Source organism: Narcine bancroftii, chromosome 6 (genome assembly GCF_036971445.1).
Source record: "Narcine bancroftii isolate sNarBan1 chromosome 6, sNarBan1.hap1, whole genome shotgun sequence".
Lineage (NCBI taxonomy): Eukaryota > Metazoa > Chordata > Chondrichthyes > Torpediniformes > Narcinidae > Narcine > Narcine bancroftii.
This window is the reverse complement of record NC_091474.1, coordinates 243152474-243175020: the sequence shown is the minus strand read 5'-3', so window position 1 is coordinate 243175020 and position 22547 is coordinate 243152474.

Here is a 22547-nt window from a genome sequence, read left to right as displayed (position 1 = left end):
CATTCAATCATGAGCTGATGCATTTGCCCACTCAGTGGTCAGGGAACCCAGTTGAACTTACCTAGATCTCGTCCATGGCTGATTTGAAAATGAAAATGGCCGACCCATGATGTCAGCGCTTGCATGTGTGCGCCACCGGCCAGCCAGCATCTGAACATCCGGTGGTGAGTATGTGACATGTCACTGCAGGGGCGGGATCCCCCTTAAATCACTGGGTTGGTGAATTAATGGGTAGATCTCCCCTACAATTTAAAAGGTGCCTCCAGCACCTTTGCCCCAGAAATTGCACCTGGGTCCCAGGAGGGCTACCCAGCTGCTGCAATTTGAAAGGCTAGAGAGAGAGTGAGGAAGGAGTTGTTTTATGAGAGCTGGTTCATCAGGGAGACAGTGAGGGAAAGAGACAGAAGGCTTTTTCATAATCAGCCTCCGCATGGAGGGCAGCTTAAAAGCCAAATGAAAAGGTATTTTTTGACGAAAACAGCCAGGAAATCCAGGAGCTGCTGGCAAAGAAGCGAGCTGCCCACCAGGCTCACCTTACAAAGCCGTCCTGTCCAGAGAAGAAACAAGCCTTCCGTTGCGCATGCAGCCATCTTCAGCGCAAACTCCGGGAGATCCAAAATGAGTGGTGGACTAGCCTCGCCAAACGAACCCAGCTCAGCGCGGACATTGGCGACTTCAGGGGTTTCTACGACGCTCTAAAGGCTGTGTACGGCCCCTCACCCCAAGTCCAAAGCCCGCTGCGCAGCTCAGACGGCAAAGTCCTCCTCAGCGACAAGATCTCCATCCTCAACCGATGGTCAGAACACTTCCAATCTCTTTTCAGTGCCAACCGCTCAGTCCAAGATTCCGCCCTGCTCCAGCTCCCTCAACAGCCCCTAAGGCTAGAGCTGGATGAGGTTCTCACCCTGGATGAGACATATAAGGCAATCGAACAACTGAAAAGTGGTAAAGCAGCAGGTATGGATGGAATCCCCCCAGAGGTCTGGAAGGCTGGCGGCAAAACTCTGCATGCCAAACTGCATGAGTTTTTCAAGCTTTGTTGGGACCAAGGAAAACTGCCTCAGGATCTTCGTGATGCCACCATCATCACCCTGTACAAAAACAAAGGCGAGAAATCAGACTGCTCAAACTACAGGGGAATCACGCTGCTCTCCATTGCAGGCAAAATCTTCGCTAGGATTCTCCTAAATAGAATAATACCTAGTGTCGCCGAGAATATTCTCCCAGAATCACAGTGCGGCTTTCGCGCAAACAGAGGAACCACTGACATGGTCTTTGCCCTCAGATAGCTCCAAGAAAAGTGCAGAGACAAAACAAAGGACTCTACATCACCTTTGTTGACCTCACCAAAGCCTTCGACACCGTGAGCAGGAAAGGGCTTTGGCAAATACTAGAGCGCATCGGATGTCCCCCAAAGTTCCTCAACATGATTATCTAACTGCACGAAAACCAACAAGGTCGGGTCAGATACAGCAATGAGCTCTCTGAACCCTTCTCCATTAACAATGGCGTGAAGCAAGGCTGTGTTCTCGCACCAACCCTCTTTTCAATCTTCTTCAGCATGATGCTGAACCAAGCCATGAAAGACCCCAACAATGAAGACGCTGTTTACATCCGGTACCGCACGGATGGCAGTCTCTTCAATCTGAGGCGCCTGCAAGCTCACACCAAGACACAAGAGAAACTTGTCCGTGAACTACTCTTTGCAGACGATGCTGCTTTAGTTGTCCATTCAGAGCCAGCTCTTCAGCGCTTGACGTCCTGCTTTGCGGAAACTGCCAAAATGTTTGGCCTGGAAGTCAGCCTGAAGAAAACTGAGGTCCTCCATCAGCCAGCTCCCCACCATGACTACCAGCCCCCCCACATCTCCATCGGGCACACAAAACTCAAAACGGTCAACCAGTTTACCTATCTCGGCTGCACCATTTCATCAGATGCAAGGATCGACAATGAGATAGACAACAGACTCGCCAAGGCAAATAGCGCCTTTGGAAGACTACACAAAAGAGTCTGGAAAAACAACCAACTGAAAAACCTCACAAAGATAAGCGTATACAGAGCCGTTGTCATACCCACACTCCTCTTCGGCTCCGAATCATGGGTCCTCTACCGGCACCACCTACGGCTCCTAGAACGCTTCCACCAGCGTTGTCTCCGCTCCATCCTCAACATCCATTGGAGCGCTTACATCCCTAACGTCGAAGTACTCGAGATGGCAGAGGTCGACAGCATCGAATCCACGCTGCTGAAGATCCAGCTGCGCTGGATGGGTCACGTCTCCAGAATGGAGGACCATCGCCTTCCCAAGATCGTGTTTTATGGCGAGCTCTCCACTGGCCACCGTGACAGAGGTGCACCAAAGAAAAGGTACAAGGACTGCCTAAAGAAATCTCTTGGTGCCTGCCACATTGACCACCGCCAGTGGGCTGATAACGCCTCAAACCGTGCATCTTGGCGCCTCACAGTTTGGCGGGCAGCAACCTCCTTTGAAGAAGACCGCAGAGCCCACCTCACTGACAAAAGGCAAAGGAGGAAAAACCCAACACCCAACCCCAACCAACCAATTTTCCCCTGCAACCGCTGCAACCGTGTCTGCCTGTCCCGCATCGGACTTGTCAGCCACAAACGAGCCTGCAGCTGACGTGGACTTTTTACCCCCTCCATAAATCTTCGTCCGCGAAGCCAAGCCAAAGATATTCCTTGTCTTTTATTTTTATCTCTTTTATATTATTTTCTGTTCTTATCAATTCTGCTAGTGGTTCTATAGCTAACGCGAACAGTAAGGGTGATAGTGGGCATCCCTGCCTTGTTGATCTGCTTAAGTTAAATTGCTTTGATATATATCCATTTACTGTCACTTTCGCCAATGGCCCCTTATATAATGCTTTAATCCAATTAATATACTTCTCTGGTAAACTGAATTTTTGCAATACTTTGAATAAATAATTCCATTCTTCTCTGTCAAAGGCCTTCTCTGCGTCTAAAGCAACTGCTACTGTAGGTGCTTTATTACCTTCTACTGCATGAATTAAGTTAATAAATTTACAAATATTGTCTGTTGTGCGTCTTTTTTAAATAAATCCAGTTTGGTCTAGATTTACCATTTTAGGTACATAATCTGCTAATCTGTTTGGTAATAGTTTAGCTATTATCTTATAATCTGTGTTAAGTAATGATATTGGTCTATAAGACGCTGGTGCGAGTGGATCTTTCTCTTGCTTTGGTATTACTGTAATTATTGCTGTTTTACATGAATCTGGTAAGCTTTGTGTTTTGTCAATCTGGTTGATTACTTCCAGGAGGGGAGGAATTAATAAATCTTTAAATGTTTTATAGAATTCTATTGGGAATCCATCCTCTCCTGGTGTTTTATTTTTTGGTAGTTTTTTTAATTATCTCTTGTATTTCTACTATTTCAAATGGTTCTGTTAATTTATTTTGTTCCTCTATTTGTAATTTTGGTAGTTCAATTTTAGTTAAAAATTCATCTATTTTGCCCTCTTTCCCTTCGTTTTCAGTTTGGTATAATTGTTCATAGAATTCTCTAAAGTTTTCATTGATCTCCGTTGGATTATATGTGATTTGTTTGTCTTTTTTCCTTGATGCCAATACCATTTTCTTAGCTTGCTTTGTCTTAAGTTGCCATGCTAGAATTTTGTGCGTTTTTTCACCTAGTTCATAATATTTCTGTTTTGTCTTCATTATATTCTTCTCCACCTTATATGTTTGTAGTGTTTCATATTTTATTTTTTTATCTGCCAATTCTCTTCTTTTATCTGCCAATTCTCTTCTTCCTTCATTGCTAATTCTTTTTTATATTTATTATTTCCCTTTCCAACTGCTCTGTTTCCTGATTATAGTCCCTGCTCTGTTTCCTGATTATAGTCAGGGAATTCCAGCCCTCTTCGGAAAAGTTTTAAAAAAACGCCAATTCCCTGATTATAGTCCTTCTTCATCTTGGTTACATAACTTATTATTTACCCTCTAATGAACGCTTTCATCCTATAGTATAAACTTATCTTTCACTATTCCGTATTTATTTCAAAGTACATTTTAATTTGTCGTTCAATAAATTCTCTAAAATCCTGTCTTTTAAGTAGCATGGAGTTTAATCTCCATCTATACATTCTTGAAGGGATGTCCTCTAACTTTACTGTCAATATCAAGGGTGAATGGTCCGATAATATTCTAGCTTTATATTCTGTTTTTCTTACTCTATCTTGCATACGAGCTGATAACAGAAATAGGTCTATTCTTGAGTATGTTTTATGTCTACCCGAATAATATGAATATTCCTTTTCCTTTGGGTGTTGTTTCCTCCATATATCCAAAAGTTGCATTTCTTGCATCGATTGAATTATAAATTTGGTTACTTTATTTTTTCTGTTAATTTTTTTCCCAGTTTTATCCATATTTGAATCCAAATTCAGGTTGAAATCCCCTCCTATTTATATGTTCCCTTGCGTATCTGCTATCTTCAAAAAAATATCTTGCATAAACTTTTGATCTTCTTCGTTAGGTGAATATACATTGAGTAGATTCCAAAACTCCGAATATATCTGACATTTTATCATTACATATCTCCCTGCTGGATAATTATACGACGCTGCTGTTACATGTCCTACCCAATCTCTCTTTAATTTCTTGTGCTCCAATTCAGTTAAATATGTTTCTTGCACAAATGCTATATCAATTTTTTCTTTTTTTTCAGTAAATTTAGCGGTTTCTTCATTTTGATTTGGTTATGTATTCCATTAATATTTAAAGTCATATAGTTCAATGTAGCCATTTCATACTTTGTTTATCTTCCCTTTCCGTTTCTCCATCATCACCTTTCCTTCTTATCCATTTCTGCTTTCTTGTTTTGAACACTTTATAAGACAACATTTCTAAAACATCAAACATTTTCCTTATTCTCCTATTTAAAACTTCTTTAACCCCCATTCTCCCCTCCCCCTCCTGAGTTGCCCTTTATCCCTTGTCGGGCAACCACATCTCCCCTCTCCATTTGGATTTGCGAATTCACTCGCAAACGTCAACTGATTTTGCAGTGACTGTAACTCCTCCCCACCCCGCCCCCCCCCCCCGGAAAAGATTTCAATTTTCATATGTAACAAAGGTCACTCTTTTAATTCCCTCCTTATTCCCTCTATTCCCTTTCATTCCCTTATTAATTCTTATCTATACTCTATTCGCCAAGGCAAATAGCGCCTTTGGAAGACTACACAAAAGAGTCTGGAAAAACAACCAACTGAAAAACCTCACAAAGATAAGCGTATACAGAGCCGTTGTCATACCCACACTCCTCTTCGGCTCCGAATCATGGGTCCTCTACCGGCACCACCTACGGCTCCTAGAACGCTTCCACCAGCGTTGTCTCCGCTCCATCCTCAACATCCATTGGAGCGCTTTCATCCCTAACGTCGAAGTACTCGAGATGGCAGAGGTCGACAGCATCGAGTCCACGCTGCTGAAGATCCAGCTGCGCTGGATGGGTCACGTCTCCAGAATGGAAGACCATCGCCTTCCCAAGATCGTGTTATATGGCGAGCTCTCCACTGGCCACCGTGACAGAGGTGCACCAAAGAAAAGGTACAAGGACTGCCTAAAGAAATCTCTTGGTGCCTGCCACATTGACCACCGCCAGTGGGCTGATAACGCCTCAAACCGTGCATCTTGGCGCCTCACAGTTTGGCGGGCAGCAACCTCCTTTGAAGAAGACCGCAGAGCCCACCTCACTGACAAAAGGCAAAGGAGGAAAAACCCAACACCCAACCCCAACCAACCAATTTTCCCCTGCAACCGCTGCAACCGTGTCTGCCTGTCCCGCATCGGACTTGTCAGCCACAAACGAGCCTGCAGCTGACGTGGACTTTTTACCCCCTCCATAAATCTTCGTCCGCGAAGCCAAGCCAAAGAAAAAGAAATACTCTATATATTTTCCTTTAAATATGGATACATTCATGTATACACACACATACATACACATCCACATATATATATATATATATATATATATACCCACACACACACATACATATAGTTCGTGGTCATTTTTACTCTCATTACATGTCTTCATCTCTCTGCTTGTTTTGTAGTTGTTCTGCAAATTTTCGTGCTTCCTCTGGATGCGAGAATAGTCTGTTTTGTTGCCCTGGAATAACTATTTTAAGTACCGCTGGATACTTTAACATAAATTTATATCCTTTTTTCCATAAGATCGTTTTTGCTGTATTGAACTCCTTCCTCTTCTTCAGGAGTTCAAAGCTTATGTCTGGATAGAAAAAATTTTTTTGACCTTTGTATTCCAGTGGCTTTTTGTCTTCTCTTATTTTCTTCATTGCTTTCTCCAATATATTTTCTCTTGTTGTATATCTTAAAAATGTTACTAAAACGGATCTTGGTTTTTGCTGCGGTTGTGGTTTCGGGGCTAAAGTTCTATGTGCCCTCTCTATTTCCATTTCTTCCTGTAATTCTGGTCTTCCTAGGACCCTGGGAATCCAATCTTTTATAAATTCTCTCATATTCTTGCCTTCTTCATCTTCCTTAAGGCCCACTGTCTTTATATTATTTCTTCTATTATAGTTTTCTATTATATCTATCTTCTGAGCTAACAGCTCATGTGCCTCTTTAACTTTTTTATTAAATTCTTCTAATTTCTCTTTTAAGTCTTCTACTTCCATATCTACAAATGTTTCTCGTTTTTCCATATTTTCCACTCTTTTTGCCAATTCTGATATGGCCATTTCCATTTTATTCATTCTTCCTTCTGCATTCTTAATTCTTCTTTTTATCTCATTAAATTCTTGTAATTGCCATTCTTTCACTGATTCCATATATTCTTTAAAAAAGATACATCCATTGTCTTGCTTTTCTCTTCTTCTTCCACTTCTTTCTGTTCTTCTTCTTCTTTTTCCTCTGGATTGACCATCTGTTGTTTCCTTGTTTTCTTTTTACCCTCTTCTTTCTTGTTGTCGTTATTGTCTGTGTTCTGCACCTGCTGCTGTTCTGCAGGTGTCTCTCTCAGCTGTGGAGATCGACTCCGCAGCTGTTCCCCCCTCCCGTCAGTGTGGTTTTTTTTCATGCGTATCCTGCATGCGCGACTCCTCGCGCATGCGCAGTTGCGCACTTTTACTCGGCTCTGTGAGCCATTTTTGTAGTCCCGAGCCTGGGACTTCCACTGACCTGAGGGAGCGGGCTTCTCTCCCCACGGCGGGCCTCCTCGGACAGGTAAGGCCTTCACCTTCTTCTTCCGACGTTCTTTCATCTTCTCTTCTTCCCGTTGTTTTCAAGTTTTCTCTCTTCGCTGCCATTTTCTTCTCACCTTTATTTTTACTTTGTTTTAAATTTTAATCTTGTACCTTTGTGTTTTGTGCGGTTTTTTAAAACTTTTCCGAAGAGGGCTGGAATTCCCTGACCGGCCACTACTCCATCACGTGACTCCTCCCTAATCATGAGCTGATTCATCCACCCACTCCCTGGCCTTCTCCCTGTAAGCCTTGATTTTCTGACTAACCAAATATCTGTCTATCTCTGCCTTAAGTATACCCAGTGACCTCCCTTTCATAGCTGCCCATGGCAACAAGTTCCACAGACCCTCTGACTAAAGAAATTTTTTCTGCATCTCTATTTTAAATATTTTAAACCCTTTTATCTCAATTATGCTCTCTTGTATGAGAATCCCCTACCATGGAAACATCCTTGCCACATTTACTCTGCCCAAGCCTTTCAGCATGAGTACAGTCCAAGAGCTGAGAATCATTCCTCATGTACTAACCCTTTCATTCCTGATACCATTCTAGTGAATCTTCTCTGAACCCGCTCCAATGCCTGCAAGTCTTTTCTCAAATAAAACTGCCCACAGTACTTCAAGTGTTTCATAGAGTCTCAACATTACATCCCTGTTCATATACCTGCCAAGAGATATTGTATTTGCTTCCACCACCTCCCCAGCAGTGTGTTCCAGGCAGTTACCACTTGCTGTGTAAACATTTTAAACCTTCCTCCCCTCATCTTCAAGCTATGCCCTGATAACATTTGATATTTCTACCCTGGGCTAAAAAAAGACCCCATCTACTCTCTTGCTAACACAGCAAGGACCTCCCAATCACCAACCACTTCAGTTCCATGCCCATTCCCACACCGACGTGTCTATCCATGGCATCAAGTGCTGCCAAATTGAAGGCACATGCAAATTGGAGAAACAACACCTTGTGAGGGAACTGGAGAACCTTCAAAGTTGAACTTTTGAGAGTACAGAGTTTGTATGTTGCTGCCAAGATTAAAGGCAAAATTAACAGCCATAGGGAACTTGGTTTTTGAGGGATATTGGGGATCTGGTTTAGAAGGTGTAGAGAGAGGAGTACAAAAAATGAAGAAAAATCTCAAGAAAGAAATCAGGAAGGCTAAAAGAAGATATGAGGTTGCTTTGGCCGACAATGTGAAGGAAAATCATAAATGTTTCTACAGGTGTATTAAGAGCAAAAGGATAGTACGGGACAAATTTGGTCCCCTCAAAGATCAGAGTGGTTGGAGGAGTCACGTGATGGAGTAGTGGCCGGACGGTGAACTCCAGCCCTCTCCAGAAAAGTCGGGAAAAACAAGAGAAAATACAAAGGCACAGAAATACAAGTTAAAGAAAAGTGAGTATAAAGGTGGAAAGAAGATGGAGACAAAAGGAGAAAAATCAAAATCAACGGAAAGAAGAGAGGAAGAGAAGACAACGGAGGAAAAAGGTGAAGGCCTTACCTGTCCGAAGAAGCCCGCTGTGGAGAGAAGACCCCACTACCTCAGGTCGGTAGAAAGAGAACTACAACAATGGCTCACAGAGCCGAGTAAAAATGCGCAACCGCGCATGCGCGACTCCTCGCGCATGCGCGATGCGCATACAAAAAAACACACCGACGGGAGGGGGGACCAGCTGGGGAGTCGATCTCCACAGCCGGCAACGACAGCTGCAGAACACCTGCAGCAAGAAGAGACCACAGAAGACAATAGAAACAAGAAAGAAGAGGAGGAAAGGGCAGCAAAGAAACAACAGATGGTCAACCTAGAGGAAGAAGAAGAGGAAGAGGAAGAGTACAGGGAAATAGAAGAAGAAAAGATAGGCAAGGTAAAGGAGGTACTTGCTCTTGTTAGAGGATACATGGAGTCATTTAAAGAATGGCAAACACAGGAATTCAATGATTTAAGAAGAAGAATAAACAACACAGAAAAGAAAATAAATAAAATGGATATGACCTTAACAGAAATGGGGAAAAAAATGGACAAGATGGAAGAACGGGCAATAGCAGCAGAAATGGAGGTAGAAGACTTAAAAAAGAAATTGGAGGAATCTAATAAAAAAACTAAAGAGACACAAGAATTACTAGCCCAAAAAATAGATATAATGGAAAATTATAACAGAAGAAATAACATAAAGATAGTGGGCCTCAAGGAAGATGTAGAAGGCAAGAATATGAGGGAGTTTATAAAAGAATGGATCCCTAAGGCCCTAGGATGTCCAGAACTACAGCAAGAAATGGAAATAGAAAGGGCACATAGAGCATTGGCCCCTAAACCACAACCACAACAAAAACCAAGATCTATTGTAGTAAAATTCCTAAGATATACTACAAGAGAAAAGGTACTGGAGAAGACAATGGAAAAAGTAAGAGAGGGCAACAAACCACTGGAGTATAAAGGGCAAAAAATCTTCATTTATCCAGATATAAGCTTTGAACTCCTAAAGAAGAGAAAAGAGTTCAATGCAGCAAAAGCGATTTTATGGAAGAAAGGATATAAATTTACACTGAAGCATCCTGCGGTATTGAAAATATTTATCCCAGGACAACAAAACAGACTATTCTCGGATCCAGAAGAAGCACGAAAATTTGCAGAACAATTACAAAAATAGACTGAGGGATGAAGACGGGTAATGAGAGCAAAAATTATCACGATTGATATGTATGTGGGTAAAGACAAAAATAGACTGAGGGATGAAGACGGGTAAGGAGGGTAAAAATGACCACGATTGATATGTATGCGGGTAAAGAGGTATAAGAGTGAATAGAGACAATGGGCATATGTGAAAGTATCTGTAATTAGAGGAAAACATAGAAAGTATAGACAAGAATTAACAAGGGAAGGTAATGGAATAGAGAGAATAAGGAGGGAACTAAAAGAGTGACCTTTGTGACATATAAAAAACGAAATCTTTTCTGGGGGGGGCTGGGTGGGGGGAAAAGAGCGGTCACTGCAAAATCAGTTGACGCTTGCGAGTGGATTCGCAAATCCAAATGGAGAGGGGAGATGTGGTTGTCCGACAAGGGATAAAGGGCAACTCAGGAGGGGAAGGGGAGATTGGGGATAAAGAAGATAGAAATAGGAGAATAAGGAAAATGTTGGATGTTGTAGGAATGTTGTCTGGTAAAGAGTTGAAAATAAGAAAACAGAAATGGAAAAGGAGGAAAGGTAATGATGGAAAAACGGAAAGAGAAGATAAACAAAATATAAAATGGCTACGCTGAACTATATGACTCTAAATATTAATGGAATACATAACCAAATTAAAAGGAAGAAACTACTAAATTTACTGAAAAAGGAAAAAATAGATATAGCATTTGTCCAAGAAACACATTTAACTGAATTGGAGCACAAGAAATTAAAGAGAGATTGGGTAGGACATGTAACAGCAGCATCGTATAATTCAAAAGCAAGAGGAGTGGCTATATTAATTAGCAAAAATGTGCCATTTAAAATAGAAGAGGAAATAATAGATCCAGCAGGGAGATATGTTATGATAAAATGTCAGATATATTCAGAGCTTTGGAATCTACTTAATATATATTCACCTAACGAAGAAGATCAAAAGTTTATGCAAGATATCTTTTTGAAGGTAGCTAATACGCAAGGGAACATACTAATAGGAGGGGATTTCAACCTGAATTTGGATCCAAATATGGATAAAACGGGGAAAAAAATTAACAGGAAGAACAAAGTAACCAAATTTATAAATAAATCAATGCAAGAAATGAAACTTGTGGACATATGGAGGAAACAAAACCCAAAAGAAAAGGAATACTCATACTACTCGACTAGACATAAAACATACTCAAGGATAGACCTATTCCTGTTATCAGCCCACATACAAGGGAGAGTTAGGAAAACGGAATATAAAGCTAGACTATTATCGGACCACTCACCCCTGTTATTGGCAATAGAGCTAGAAGACATCCCTCCAAGAATGTATAGATGGAGATTAAACCCCATGCTACTTAAAAGACAGGATTTTAGAGAATTTATTGAAAAACAATTAAAAATGTACTTTGAAGTAAATACGGAATCAGTGGAAGATAAGTTTATACTATGGGACGCAATGAAAGCATTCATTAGAGGGCAAATAATAAGTTATGCAACCAAGATGAAGAAGGACTATAATCAGGAAACAGAGCAGTTGGAAAGGGAAATAATAAACATAGAAAAAAAATTAGCAATAAAGGAAGATACAACCAAAAGAAGAGAATTGGCGGATAAAAAAATAAAATATGAAACATTACAAACATATAAGGTGGAGAAGAATATAATGAAGACAAAACAGAAATATTATGAACTAGGGGAAAAAACACACAAAATCCTAGCATGGCAGCTTAAGACAGAGCAAACTAAGAAAATGGTATTGGCAACAAGGAAAAAAGACAAACAAATTACATATAATCCAAAAGAAATTAAGGAAAACTTCAGAGAATTCTATGAACAATTATACCGAACCGAAAACGAAGGGAAAGAAGGGAAAATAGATGAATTTTTGACTAAAATTGAACTACCAAAACTACAAATAGAGGAACAAAATAAATTAACAGAACCATTTGGAACAGTAGAAATACAAGAGATAATAAAAAATTTACCAAATAATAAGACACCAGGAGAGGATGGACTCCCAATAGAATTCTACAAAACATTTAAAGACCTAATAATACCGCCCCTCCTGGATGTAATCAACCAGATTGATGAGACACAAAACTTACCAGATTCATGTAAAACAGCAATAATTACAGTGATACTAAAACAAGGGAAAGATCCACTCTCACCAGCGTCATATAGACCAATATCTTTGCTAAACACAGATTATAAGATAATAGCTAAACTATTAGCGAACAGATTAGCAGAACAGGTACCGAAAATGGTAAATTTAGACCAAACTGGATTTATCAAAAAAAGACGCACAACAGACAATATTTGTAAATTTATTAACTTAATTCATGCAGTAGAAGGAAATAAAGCACCGGCAGTAGCAGTTGCTCTAGACGCAGAGAAGGCCTTCGACAGAGTAGAATGGAATTACTTGTTCAAAGTATTGCAAAAATTCAGTTTACCAGAGAAGTATATTAATTGGATTAAAGCATTATATAAGGGACCGTTAGCGAAAGTGACAGTAAATGGACATGTATCAAAGCAATTTAACTTAAGCAGGTCAACGCGGCAGGGATGCCCACTATCACCATTATTGTTTGCGCTAGCTATAGAACCACTAGCAGAATCGATAAGAAGAGATAATAATATAAAAGGAATAAAAATAAAAGACAGGGAATATAAAATCAGTCTGTTTGCAGATGATGTGATAGTGTACTTAACAGAACCAGAACTAGCAATAAAAGAACTATATAAGAAATTGAAGGAATATGGAGAAGTGTCGGGATACAAGATAAACGTAAATAAAAGTGAAGCAATGCCTATGAATAACGCGGATTTCTCAAAATTTAAGCAGGAATCCCCATTCAGATGGCAAACGCAGGCAATAAGATACCTAGGTGTGCAAATAAACAAAAATCTAGGCCAATTATATAAACTCAATTACAATCCACTAATGAAAAAATTACAGGACGATTTAGAGCATTGGAAAGAGCTACCACTAACACTGATAGGAAGGATAAACTGTATTAAAATGAACATTTTTCCAAGGATACTATACTTATTTCAGGCATTGCCAATACAACTGACAGAAAAATTCTTCAAAGAGTTAAAGAAAATAATAAGGAGATTTTTATGGAGAGGGGGGAAACCGAGGATAGCACTAGACAAATTAACAGAATGGTATAAACAAGGAGGCTTACAATTGCCAAACTTCAAAAATTATTATCGAGCCGCACAATTAAGGTACCTATCAGATTTTTATCAAACAAGGGAAAAACCAGACTGGACGAGACTAGAATTAGATAAAATAGGGGAAAAGATACCTGAACACATATTATATAAATGGGACGAAAAATTGGTACAACATAGAACTTCTCCAGTATTACACCATCTCCTCAATATATGGAAGAAGATTCATGTAGAAAGAAATAAAATAAATTACCAAATACCAAAACTAATATTGACGCAAAATAAGCTACTCCCTTTTACAATAGACAACCTTGCCTTTAGAAAATGGGAAAAAAAAGGGATTAAAAGAATAGAAAATTGTTTTTCAGGAAGTAGATTCTTATCCTTTGAACAAATGAGAGATAAGTACAATATAACGGGAGATACAGCGCTGGCATATTACCAACTGAGATCCTACTTGAAAGATAAATTAGGAAGCAACTTGAGTTTACCAGAGGGAAGTAACCTTGAATATGTGATTACAGATACAATGTTAATCAAAAGATTTATAAAAAATATGTATATTAAACTGCAAGAAAAGGAAAATGAGGAAACAAATGGTAAAACTAAACAAAAATGGGAACAAGATTTAAATATAAAGATAAAAAAGGAAACATGGGAGAAGTTATGCTCTGGAACGATGAGAAATACAATAAATACGAGGCTGCGTATGATACAATATAATTGGTTACACAGACTATACATTACACCGCAAAAGTTAAATAAATGGGACCCAACAGTATCTGATAGATGTTTTCGATGTAAAAAAGAAAGGGGAACAACAATTCATGCAATCTGGACATGTGAGAGAGTAGAAAAATTTTGGGATGATCTCAATCAGATATTAAATAAAATAACAGAAAACAATATACCAAAGAATCCAGAGATCTTTCTCCTAAGTAACATAAAAAATAAAGAATTTGGAATTGACTTGGAGGATGCACAAAAAAGATTTGTTAAGATAGCCCTAGCTGTAGCAAAAAAATGTATTATGTCAACCTGGAAATTGGAAGATAATTTGAAAATACAACAATGGTATATAGAAATGAATAAATGTATTCCATTAGAAAAAATAACATATAGTTTAAGAAATAATATTGAAATATTCGAACAAGTATGGGAGCCTTACATTAAATACAATAGCGAAAACCTACCGGGAACAAACATTACCTAAGTTGATGGAAGGAGAAGAGAAGAAAAGAATGGACTCAGTAGAATTTCTGGTGTATTTTTGTTGAATGACAACATTGTCTAACTGAATTAATGCAACCTAGATTGTATAACTAAAATGGATGAGAGGGGGGGGGGGGATGGGGGGGTGGCTTGGGAGGAGGGAGGGGGGAGGGAGAAAAAGTCACTGTAAATGTGTGGAAAAGAAAAAGTGTATATCATGGCTATTGTGATTTATGGTGTAAAAAAAAAAAAAAAAAGAAGATCAGAGTGGTTGTCTTTGTATGGGGCCAAAAGTGATGGGGAAGATCTTAAAATTTTTTTCAGCAGTATTCACCCAGGAAACAGGCACAGAGTCGAGGGAAGCAAAGAAAGCCCATTATTGAGGTAATGGAACCTATAAAGTGGTTGCTGTCTTAAAGCAAAAAATGATGGATATTTTGTCCTGACAAAATATTCCCTCAGACCTTGAGGGAGGCAAGTGTAGAAATTGCAGGGGCTCTGGCAGAAATATTTAAAATGTCCTTAGCCACTGGTGGGGTATTGCAGGATTGGAGGATAGGTCATGTTGTTCTGTTGTTTAAAGAAGGCTCCAAAAGTAACCCTGGAAATGATAGGCCAGTGAGCTAAATTATTGGGAGGTGTTCTATGAGATCAGATATACAATTATTTAGACAGCCAGGGACTGATTAGGGAATCATCAACATAGCTTTGTGTATGGTAGGTTGTGTTTAACTAATCTTTTAGGATTTTTTGAGGAGGTTACCAGGCGAGTTGACGAAGGAAAGGCTGTGGATGTTGTCTACATGGACTTTAGTAAGACCTTTGACAAGGTCCCACATGGGAAGTTAGTCAGGAAGATTCAGATTTCAGATTTATTGTCAGAGTACTTATGTGACATCACATACAACCCTGAGATTCCTTTTCCTACTGGTGAGGCAGAATTACCACTAATTGGTAGTGAAAAAAAATGAACTGTACACAGCCTATACATGCAAACAAATAAAAGCAGTAACTGTAAACAGATAACAAATATAAATAAACTGTGCAATACAGAGAGAATATAAAAAATCAATAAAGTGCAAAGTAAGAGACCTTAAATGAGTCCCTAATTGAGTTTGTGGTTGAGGAGTCTGATGGTGGAGGGGTAGCAGCTGTTCCTGAACCTGATGGTGCGAGTCTTGTGACACCTACACCTCTTTCCTGATGGCAGCAGTGAGAAAAGAGGGAGTACTGGATGGTGTGGAACCTTGATGATTGCTGCTGCTCTCTAATGGCAGCGTTCCCTGTAGATGTTCTCGATAGTGGGGACGGTTTTGCCTGTGATGCCCTGGGCTACATCCACTACTTTTTGGAGGGCTTTATGCTCAGGGGCATTAGTGTTTCCATACCAGACCGTGATCCAGCCGGTCAGCGCACTTTCCGCCACATCTGTCTAGAAATTTGCCAGGGTTTCTGGTGTCATAGCAAACCTCCATATACTCCTGAGGAAGTAGAGGCGTTGACGTGCTTTGTTCATGATGCCATTGGTGTGTAGGGTCCAGGAAAGATCCTCTGAGCTCGTGACTCCCAAGAACTTAAACCTCTGATCCCTCAGTGATCACTGAATTGTATACCTCTGGTTTTCCTTCCTGAAGTCACAATCAACTTCTTAGTTATGGTGATATTGAGTGCAAGGTTGTTGTTGGTGCATCATTCAGCCAAGTTTTCAGTCTTCATCCTGTTCGCTGACTCACCCCCATCCTTAATCCAACCCATTACCGTGGTATCGTCAGCAAATTTGTAGATTCATAGTGAAGTAGTAAACTGGATTCGACAGTGGCTGGACAGGAGAAGCCCAGATGATTGCTTCTCAGACTGGAGGGCTGTGACTAGTGGTGTGCTGGGACCATTGTTGTTTGTCATCTATATCAATAATCTGGTTGATACTGTGGTAAATTGGATCATCAAGTTTGCAGATGACACTAAGATTTTGGAGACGTTGTGGTTCGGAAGGTTTTCAAAATTTACAGAGGGATCTGGCAGTTGGAAAAATGGGCTGAGAAATGGCAGATGGAATTTAATGTAGACAAGTGTGAGGTTTTGCATTTTGGAAGGACAAACCAAGAAAGGACAAACACGGTAAACAGTCGGCACTGAGGAGTGCAGTAGGACAGGGGGATCTGGGAATACAGATACGTAATTCCCTGAAAGTGGATGGGGTTGTAAAGAGAGCTTTTGGGATTTTGACTTTCATAAATCAGAGTATTGAATACAATGAACCACAGATACTACCTCAGTTTTCTCTTCTTTTGCACAAATTTCTTCATTTTTTTAATATAATTTATAGCAATTGTACACCTGTAATGCTGATCAAAACACAATTTCATGACACATGTTCATGACAATAAATTCTGATTTTAATTCTAATATGAATCTGCCCTAGAACATCCCTCATGTCCTCTTCATTGGAGAATGTGAGAGGAACATTATTAGAGCATTTCACTCTCATCCACAGTAAGGGAGGTGCTGCCACTTGCTGTACAGATACTGAAATTACCCCCATGGTGTGTGCAATTATTTCATTGGATCACTCTGCAGACAGGTTCTCCACGGGTTAAATGGGCCAGGTGCCTCCATTAGACCATAAGAGTCTGCTCCACCATTCCATCATGAGCTGATTCATTCTCCCACTCAGCCCCACCCCACTGCCTTGTCCCCATAACTTTTGATACACCTTCGGGTGCTGCCCCACCAGAGACTCCCTGGCAAATACTCTCATCCCACAGCCATTGTTGGAGTATTGTGAGAGGTAACCAATATTTGGAAACATTTTTTTTCTACGCAAGAAACCCCACCCCTTGCCAACCTCTCTCCACAGATGCTGCTTGAACCGATGGGTATTTCCTGCAGTTTGTATTTTTATTTGAGGTTTGAGATTTTAATCATGAGTTGTGAATGCCATTCAGGCAATCTCCTGATGATTCAGGAGAATGGCCAACATATTAAAGGACCCATCCCATCCCTGTCACAGACCCTTCCACCCCTCCCACCCCACTTCCATCAGGCAGAAGATGCATAAGCTTGAAAACATGAAGCTTCAAGAACAGTTGATATCAGACCCTTAAATGGATCTTACACTGACAAAAGATTATGCCTTTGCTCTATTCTAACCGTACTTTACTCTGGACCCTGCACATTGTCTTTCAACCAAGGAAAATGCCTGACTGTAAAGGCAAAGGTTCTCCAGCCTTGTGCCTAGAGACATACCTTTCTGAATGCTCCGTGGCTGGCTCCGAGGTGCCGAATCCAACCCTTCTCAAGAAGGATCATCGGCGGAGCGCTGTGTTCTGTTGCCTGGTTTGAATACACAGCTGCTGCAAGCGGCTAGTTAGGGGCCGGCTGATGACACCAACAATCTGCAACCCATCTCTCCACTCACCCCTCTCCCTTCATGACCCCCTCAAGGCAGGTGGGAGCTGTCAGGCAGCGGGGGCTGGTGAGAGCTGTCAGGGCAGACAGGAGCCGTCAGGCAGTGGGACTCGGTGGGAGCCGACAGGGCAGCGGGAGCCCTCAGGGGGCTGCGACAGCACCTCACTGGGCCACTCTCTGCGGCTCAAAACGTGGCAGAGCAATGGCCGTCTTCCCTTCCCATAATCTCCCACGCAGCTGGAACTGTTCTGGGAAAACAGGTGGCACTACAGCACCAGTTTCCCCGCCTCCATCGGATCCGGAGGGTGCCAAGAGGAAGAAGGAAGCATACATTCGATATAGGAAACAGGAAGGGCTCGTGCCAGGAAGGAGCTTAAGAAAGCACTTAGAGAGCTCAAAGGGGGAATGAGAAAGCCTTGGCATGTAGAATTAAGGAGACAACACCGTATTTCAAAACTTGTTCATGGCAATAAATCCTGATTCTGATTCTAAAAACTGCAATACACTGTAGATGATATACTTCAACTTCTGCCTGCTAAAAGTCAAAGAAAGAGTGGCCATGAGCATTGGCCCCCCCCCCCCCCCCACCAAACAATAGGAGAAAAGGAAGCAAAAGAGAGCCCCTTCAGAGACACCAAGTCTCTGTGGATTTGCCTCCAGTGCTCCTGCGAACCTCATGGAGGTTTATAAAATCATGAGGGACGTGGGTAAGGCACATGGTCACACATTTTCCCAGGGTAGGAGAGTTAAAGCTGGAGGGTATGTGTTTAAGATGAAAAGGGAAAGATTTAAAGAGGAACTGAAGGAGAACGTAGGGTCTCTACCTGATGTAGGATCTCTACCTGAGATGTCAACCATTCCTTTGCCTCTACAGATGCTGCCTGACCTGCTGGGTTCTTCTGGTGGTTTCTTTTATTTTGGTTGCTTTGGTACCGACAAGTGGTTGAGGGTCAGCATGGACCTGGTGGGATGAAGGGCCATTTCTGTGCTGTAGGTGCATGATCTTGGGGGCCGATCGAATGGCATGGTCCAAAGAAATGTCTCAAAGAAGAGGAAGCTTCTGAGGTTGAGGGAGGGAATTTCCAGAGTTGGGCCTACAGAGATGGCCAGTGAAGGATTCAGTTCAGTGTGAAGTCACAGGCTGGTCTGGGGGCACAGTCACGGTCGTGCGTCGGGAGCAGTACTGGCCACCGCTGATGATGTAAGCGATGTGATGCGCGGGTGTGTTAGACATCAGTATATGGGCAATGGATGTTGAACGCAGGAGGAGGAGAGGTTGAGCATCAGGATCTCCCGTGTGGCAGTGGGCCAGTGAGAATGTCAGAGGAGTTTAGCTGGGTAGTGCTTTGGGGAGTTGAAGAATGCAATGTTGTGTCTACAAAAATTAAAAGGAAGTCGGTTCCATGGTGTGCTGGAAGAAACGAGTGAGTGTATTCTTTATTTGAGCAAAAAGCCCTGCAAAAGGCAGTGGTCACAGCCCAGGACATCACAGGGAAAACTCACCCCATTCTCGAGAACATCTACAGGGGAATGCTGCCCGTCACTGAGCAGCAGTAATCATCCAGGATCCGCACCACCTAGCACACACTCTGTTCCCACTGCTGTCATCAGAAAACAGGTCTAGGTGCCACAAGACTCACACTACCAGGTTCAGGAACAGCTGCTACCCCTCCACCATCAGACTCCTCAGTGACAAACTCCATCAGGGACTCATTTCATAACCCGCAGGAAAAGGAATCTCAGAGTTGAACTTTGATTTTGAAGGGCGAAGTATGTGTTAAATTGTGAGAGATTTGGGAAAAACTGATTCAAGATTTCTTTATTGTCATGCAGATAATACACAAAACTTGTCAAAATTTGTTTGCTGTAAAGGCACCAGTACCCCAGCGACCCACCAATAGGAGAAAGAGAAACAAAAGAGAGTCCCTTCAGAGACAGTGAGCATCTGTGATTTCGCCGCCTGCACTGCCTGCAACCTCTGTAGCCACACGGCTTCCTATCATTCCAGCGGTGGCCCCATGCACCTGGCTCTAAACTTCTGGTATGATTCGAAAGCTGAGACCATGAAGTTCTGGTCACCTCATTTCAGGAAGGATGTGGAAGCTCTGGAAATAGTGCAGAGGAGATTTACCAGAATGTGGCCTGGATTGGAGAACATGCAGGGAGGATGTTTCCTCCGGCTGAGCAGACTAGAACCAAGGCCCGCAATCTCAGGACAAGGGCGTAGCTGTTTAGGACTGAGATGAGGAGCAATGTCTTTCCCCTGAGGGTGGTAGGTGTTTGGAACTCAGACCCCAGTGGTTGTGGAGACCCAGTCGCAGAATTCATTCAAAACCAGATACCAAAGGATCTCAGAATGTTACGGCTGTCAAAGGATATGGGAGGAAAGTGGTGGAAGTTCACCCATGATCTAAACCTCTCCCTGGGGTGTTGGAGGCTGAGGGACCTTATAGAGGTTTGTAAAATCATGAAGGATGTAGATAAGGTGAATAGTGACAGCCTTTTTCCCGGGATAGCAGGAACTAAGAGGGCATAGGTTTGAGGGGAAAAACTTAAAAGGGGACCAGAGGGGCAATTTCTTTCTGTAGAGTGGTGCCAGAAGAAGTGGTAGAGGTAAGTCCAATACAGCAGTTTAAAAACATTTGGACAAGTACTTGGATAGGAACGGTTTAGAGGAGTCTGGGCCAGTTGCCCATTAAAGCAGCGGAGAGGCGACTCAGTAAGTATATTTAAGACAAAGTTGAATGGATTTTTTCCATAGTAGGTGTGGGGAAAAGGCAGGTAGGTGGCAATGAGCCCATCAATAGATCAGCCATGATCGATGGGCCGGATTCCCGACTCCTGCTCCTATTCTTTATGTTCTTAAACATGGGCAGATGGGACTAGCTCAGGTTGGTCAGCATGGACAAGTTGGGCTGAAGGGTCTGTTTGCATGCTGTGAAAGTTTATGATTATGATCTTGCTGAATGCTATATCAGACAATGGGCTGAATGGCCTGCTCCTGTTCCTATTTCTTAAATTCTTACCTCAGCGATGATCAATAGGCAGGAGGAGTGCAGAGCTTTTATCCCAGACTGAGCTCGTCCAGTACCCACCCCATCATCCAATCACCTAACTCCGTCATCAGCAGGGCTAGCAGAAATCTGGCGTGTGCACTTCCCCGGACCCACAGTGCCTTCATTCAGGTGTGAAGGTAGACAATCCTATTCGTCTCCCCAAGGCCTCTGCTGAAATACCACCCTCTACCAGTTAAGGGCGCTGCTGCCTGTAGCATAGATAAAAGCTCTCACACCACTGGAGGGAGAACAAACACTTTTATTCGCTTTCAACAATGGGTAGGGTTCTGGGTTTATGGGGAAAACCAGAATTATATATGGGTAAACGGGGGTGGTGCCTGTCATCAATACAGCACTCTCCCAGTGAATCCCAGTTCACTGCATTCACCCCTTGCAGAATTAACGGTCTGTGGATGCAGAGAACATGGGATCAGAAGCTGGCAGAAGACAGGAAAAAAAAGAGAATATGCAGTACATACACTATTCACAGATTTAGGCAGTCTGGGGGTCTGGAGATCCTGGTGGAGCGCCTTAGCACCGGGGGTCCTTGGGCTCCTTGGGTCTCCTGAACCCCCTGTGATAGAGGAGTAGTAGGCTGGGGGTCTGGCTTGATGATGGAGGGGGGTTCACTCTCCTCCTGAACTGGATCCCCTGAGGCCCTGAGTGGGGATGGAGAGAAAGAGGTCAGTAGCTCTTGGGGCACCTGAGGCAATGGACCCTCTCTTCCAGCGGGTGCCAGGTCCCTGATGCCATCCAGGTACTCCACGTAGGCATACATGAGATTGGCATGAAGCAGTTTCACCCTCTTGGGTTGGTCTTGCTTCTCCTCTCGTACTTCTTAAGAAGGATCAGACCAAGAGTAGTGAACCAGGTTGGGAGTGTAGTCCCCGATGCTGACCTTCTGTCGAATATGAACACAAGCTCATGAGGAGTAGTGCAGATTAGCGACCGAATTGAGTGGAGCGCGATGGGAAGGACATCCTGCCAGTGCGAGTCTGGAAGACCTTTTTGTTTCAGGGCAAGTTTGACAGCCTTCCAGATCGTGGCATTCTCTTTTTCAATCTGCCCATTCCCCTGGGGTTGTAGCTGGTAGTCCTGCAGGACATGATGCCCCTCACCAGCAGGTACTGATGCAGCTCGTCGCTCATGAAGGCTGAGCTCCGGTCGCTATGAATATAGCTGGGATATCCAAACAGGGTGAAAATGGAGTCTAGGGCCTTCATAACCAATGAGGCAGACGTATCTGGGCATAGGATGGCGAATGGGAAGCGGGTGTACTCAACAATGACTGAGAAAAAGAAGATGTTCCCATTCGGGGAGGGGCGAGATCCCTTAAAATCAACGCTGAGCCGTTCAAAGGGCCTGGATGACTTGATGAGGTGTGCCTTTGCAGGGTAATAAAAGTGCAGCTTGCACTCAGCGCCGACCTGGCATGACTTGGTCATCTCCCTGATGTCTTCTATTGAGTAGGGAAAATTGTGGGATTTGACAAAATGAGCCATGCTGGTGACTCCTGGATGGCAGAGCTCATTATGTATGGTCTGCGATTGGCACAGCATCCCCTGGACAAGGCACCTGGAGGGTCATTAAGGACTCCTGGCCGATAGGCAATGTCATAATTGTAGGTGGAGAGTTTGATCCTCTATCGGGCAATTTTGTCATTCTTGATTTTTCCCCTCTTGACGTTGCTGAACACGAATGCGACCGAGCGCTGGTCAGTGAGGACCGTGAATCTTCTACCAGCCAGGTAGTGCCTTCAGTACCTTATGGCTTCTCCAATGGCTTGAGCCT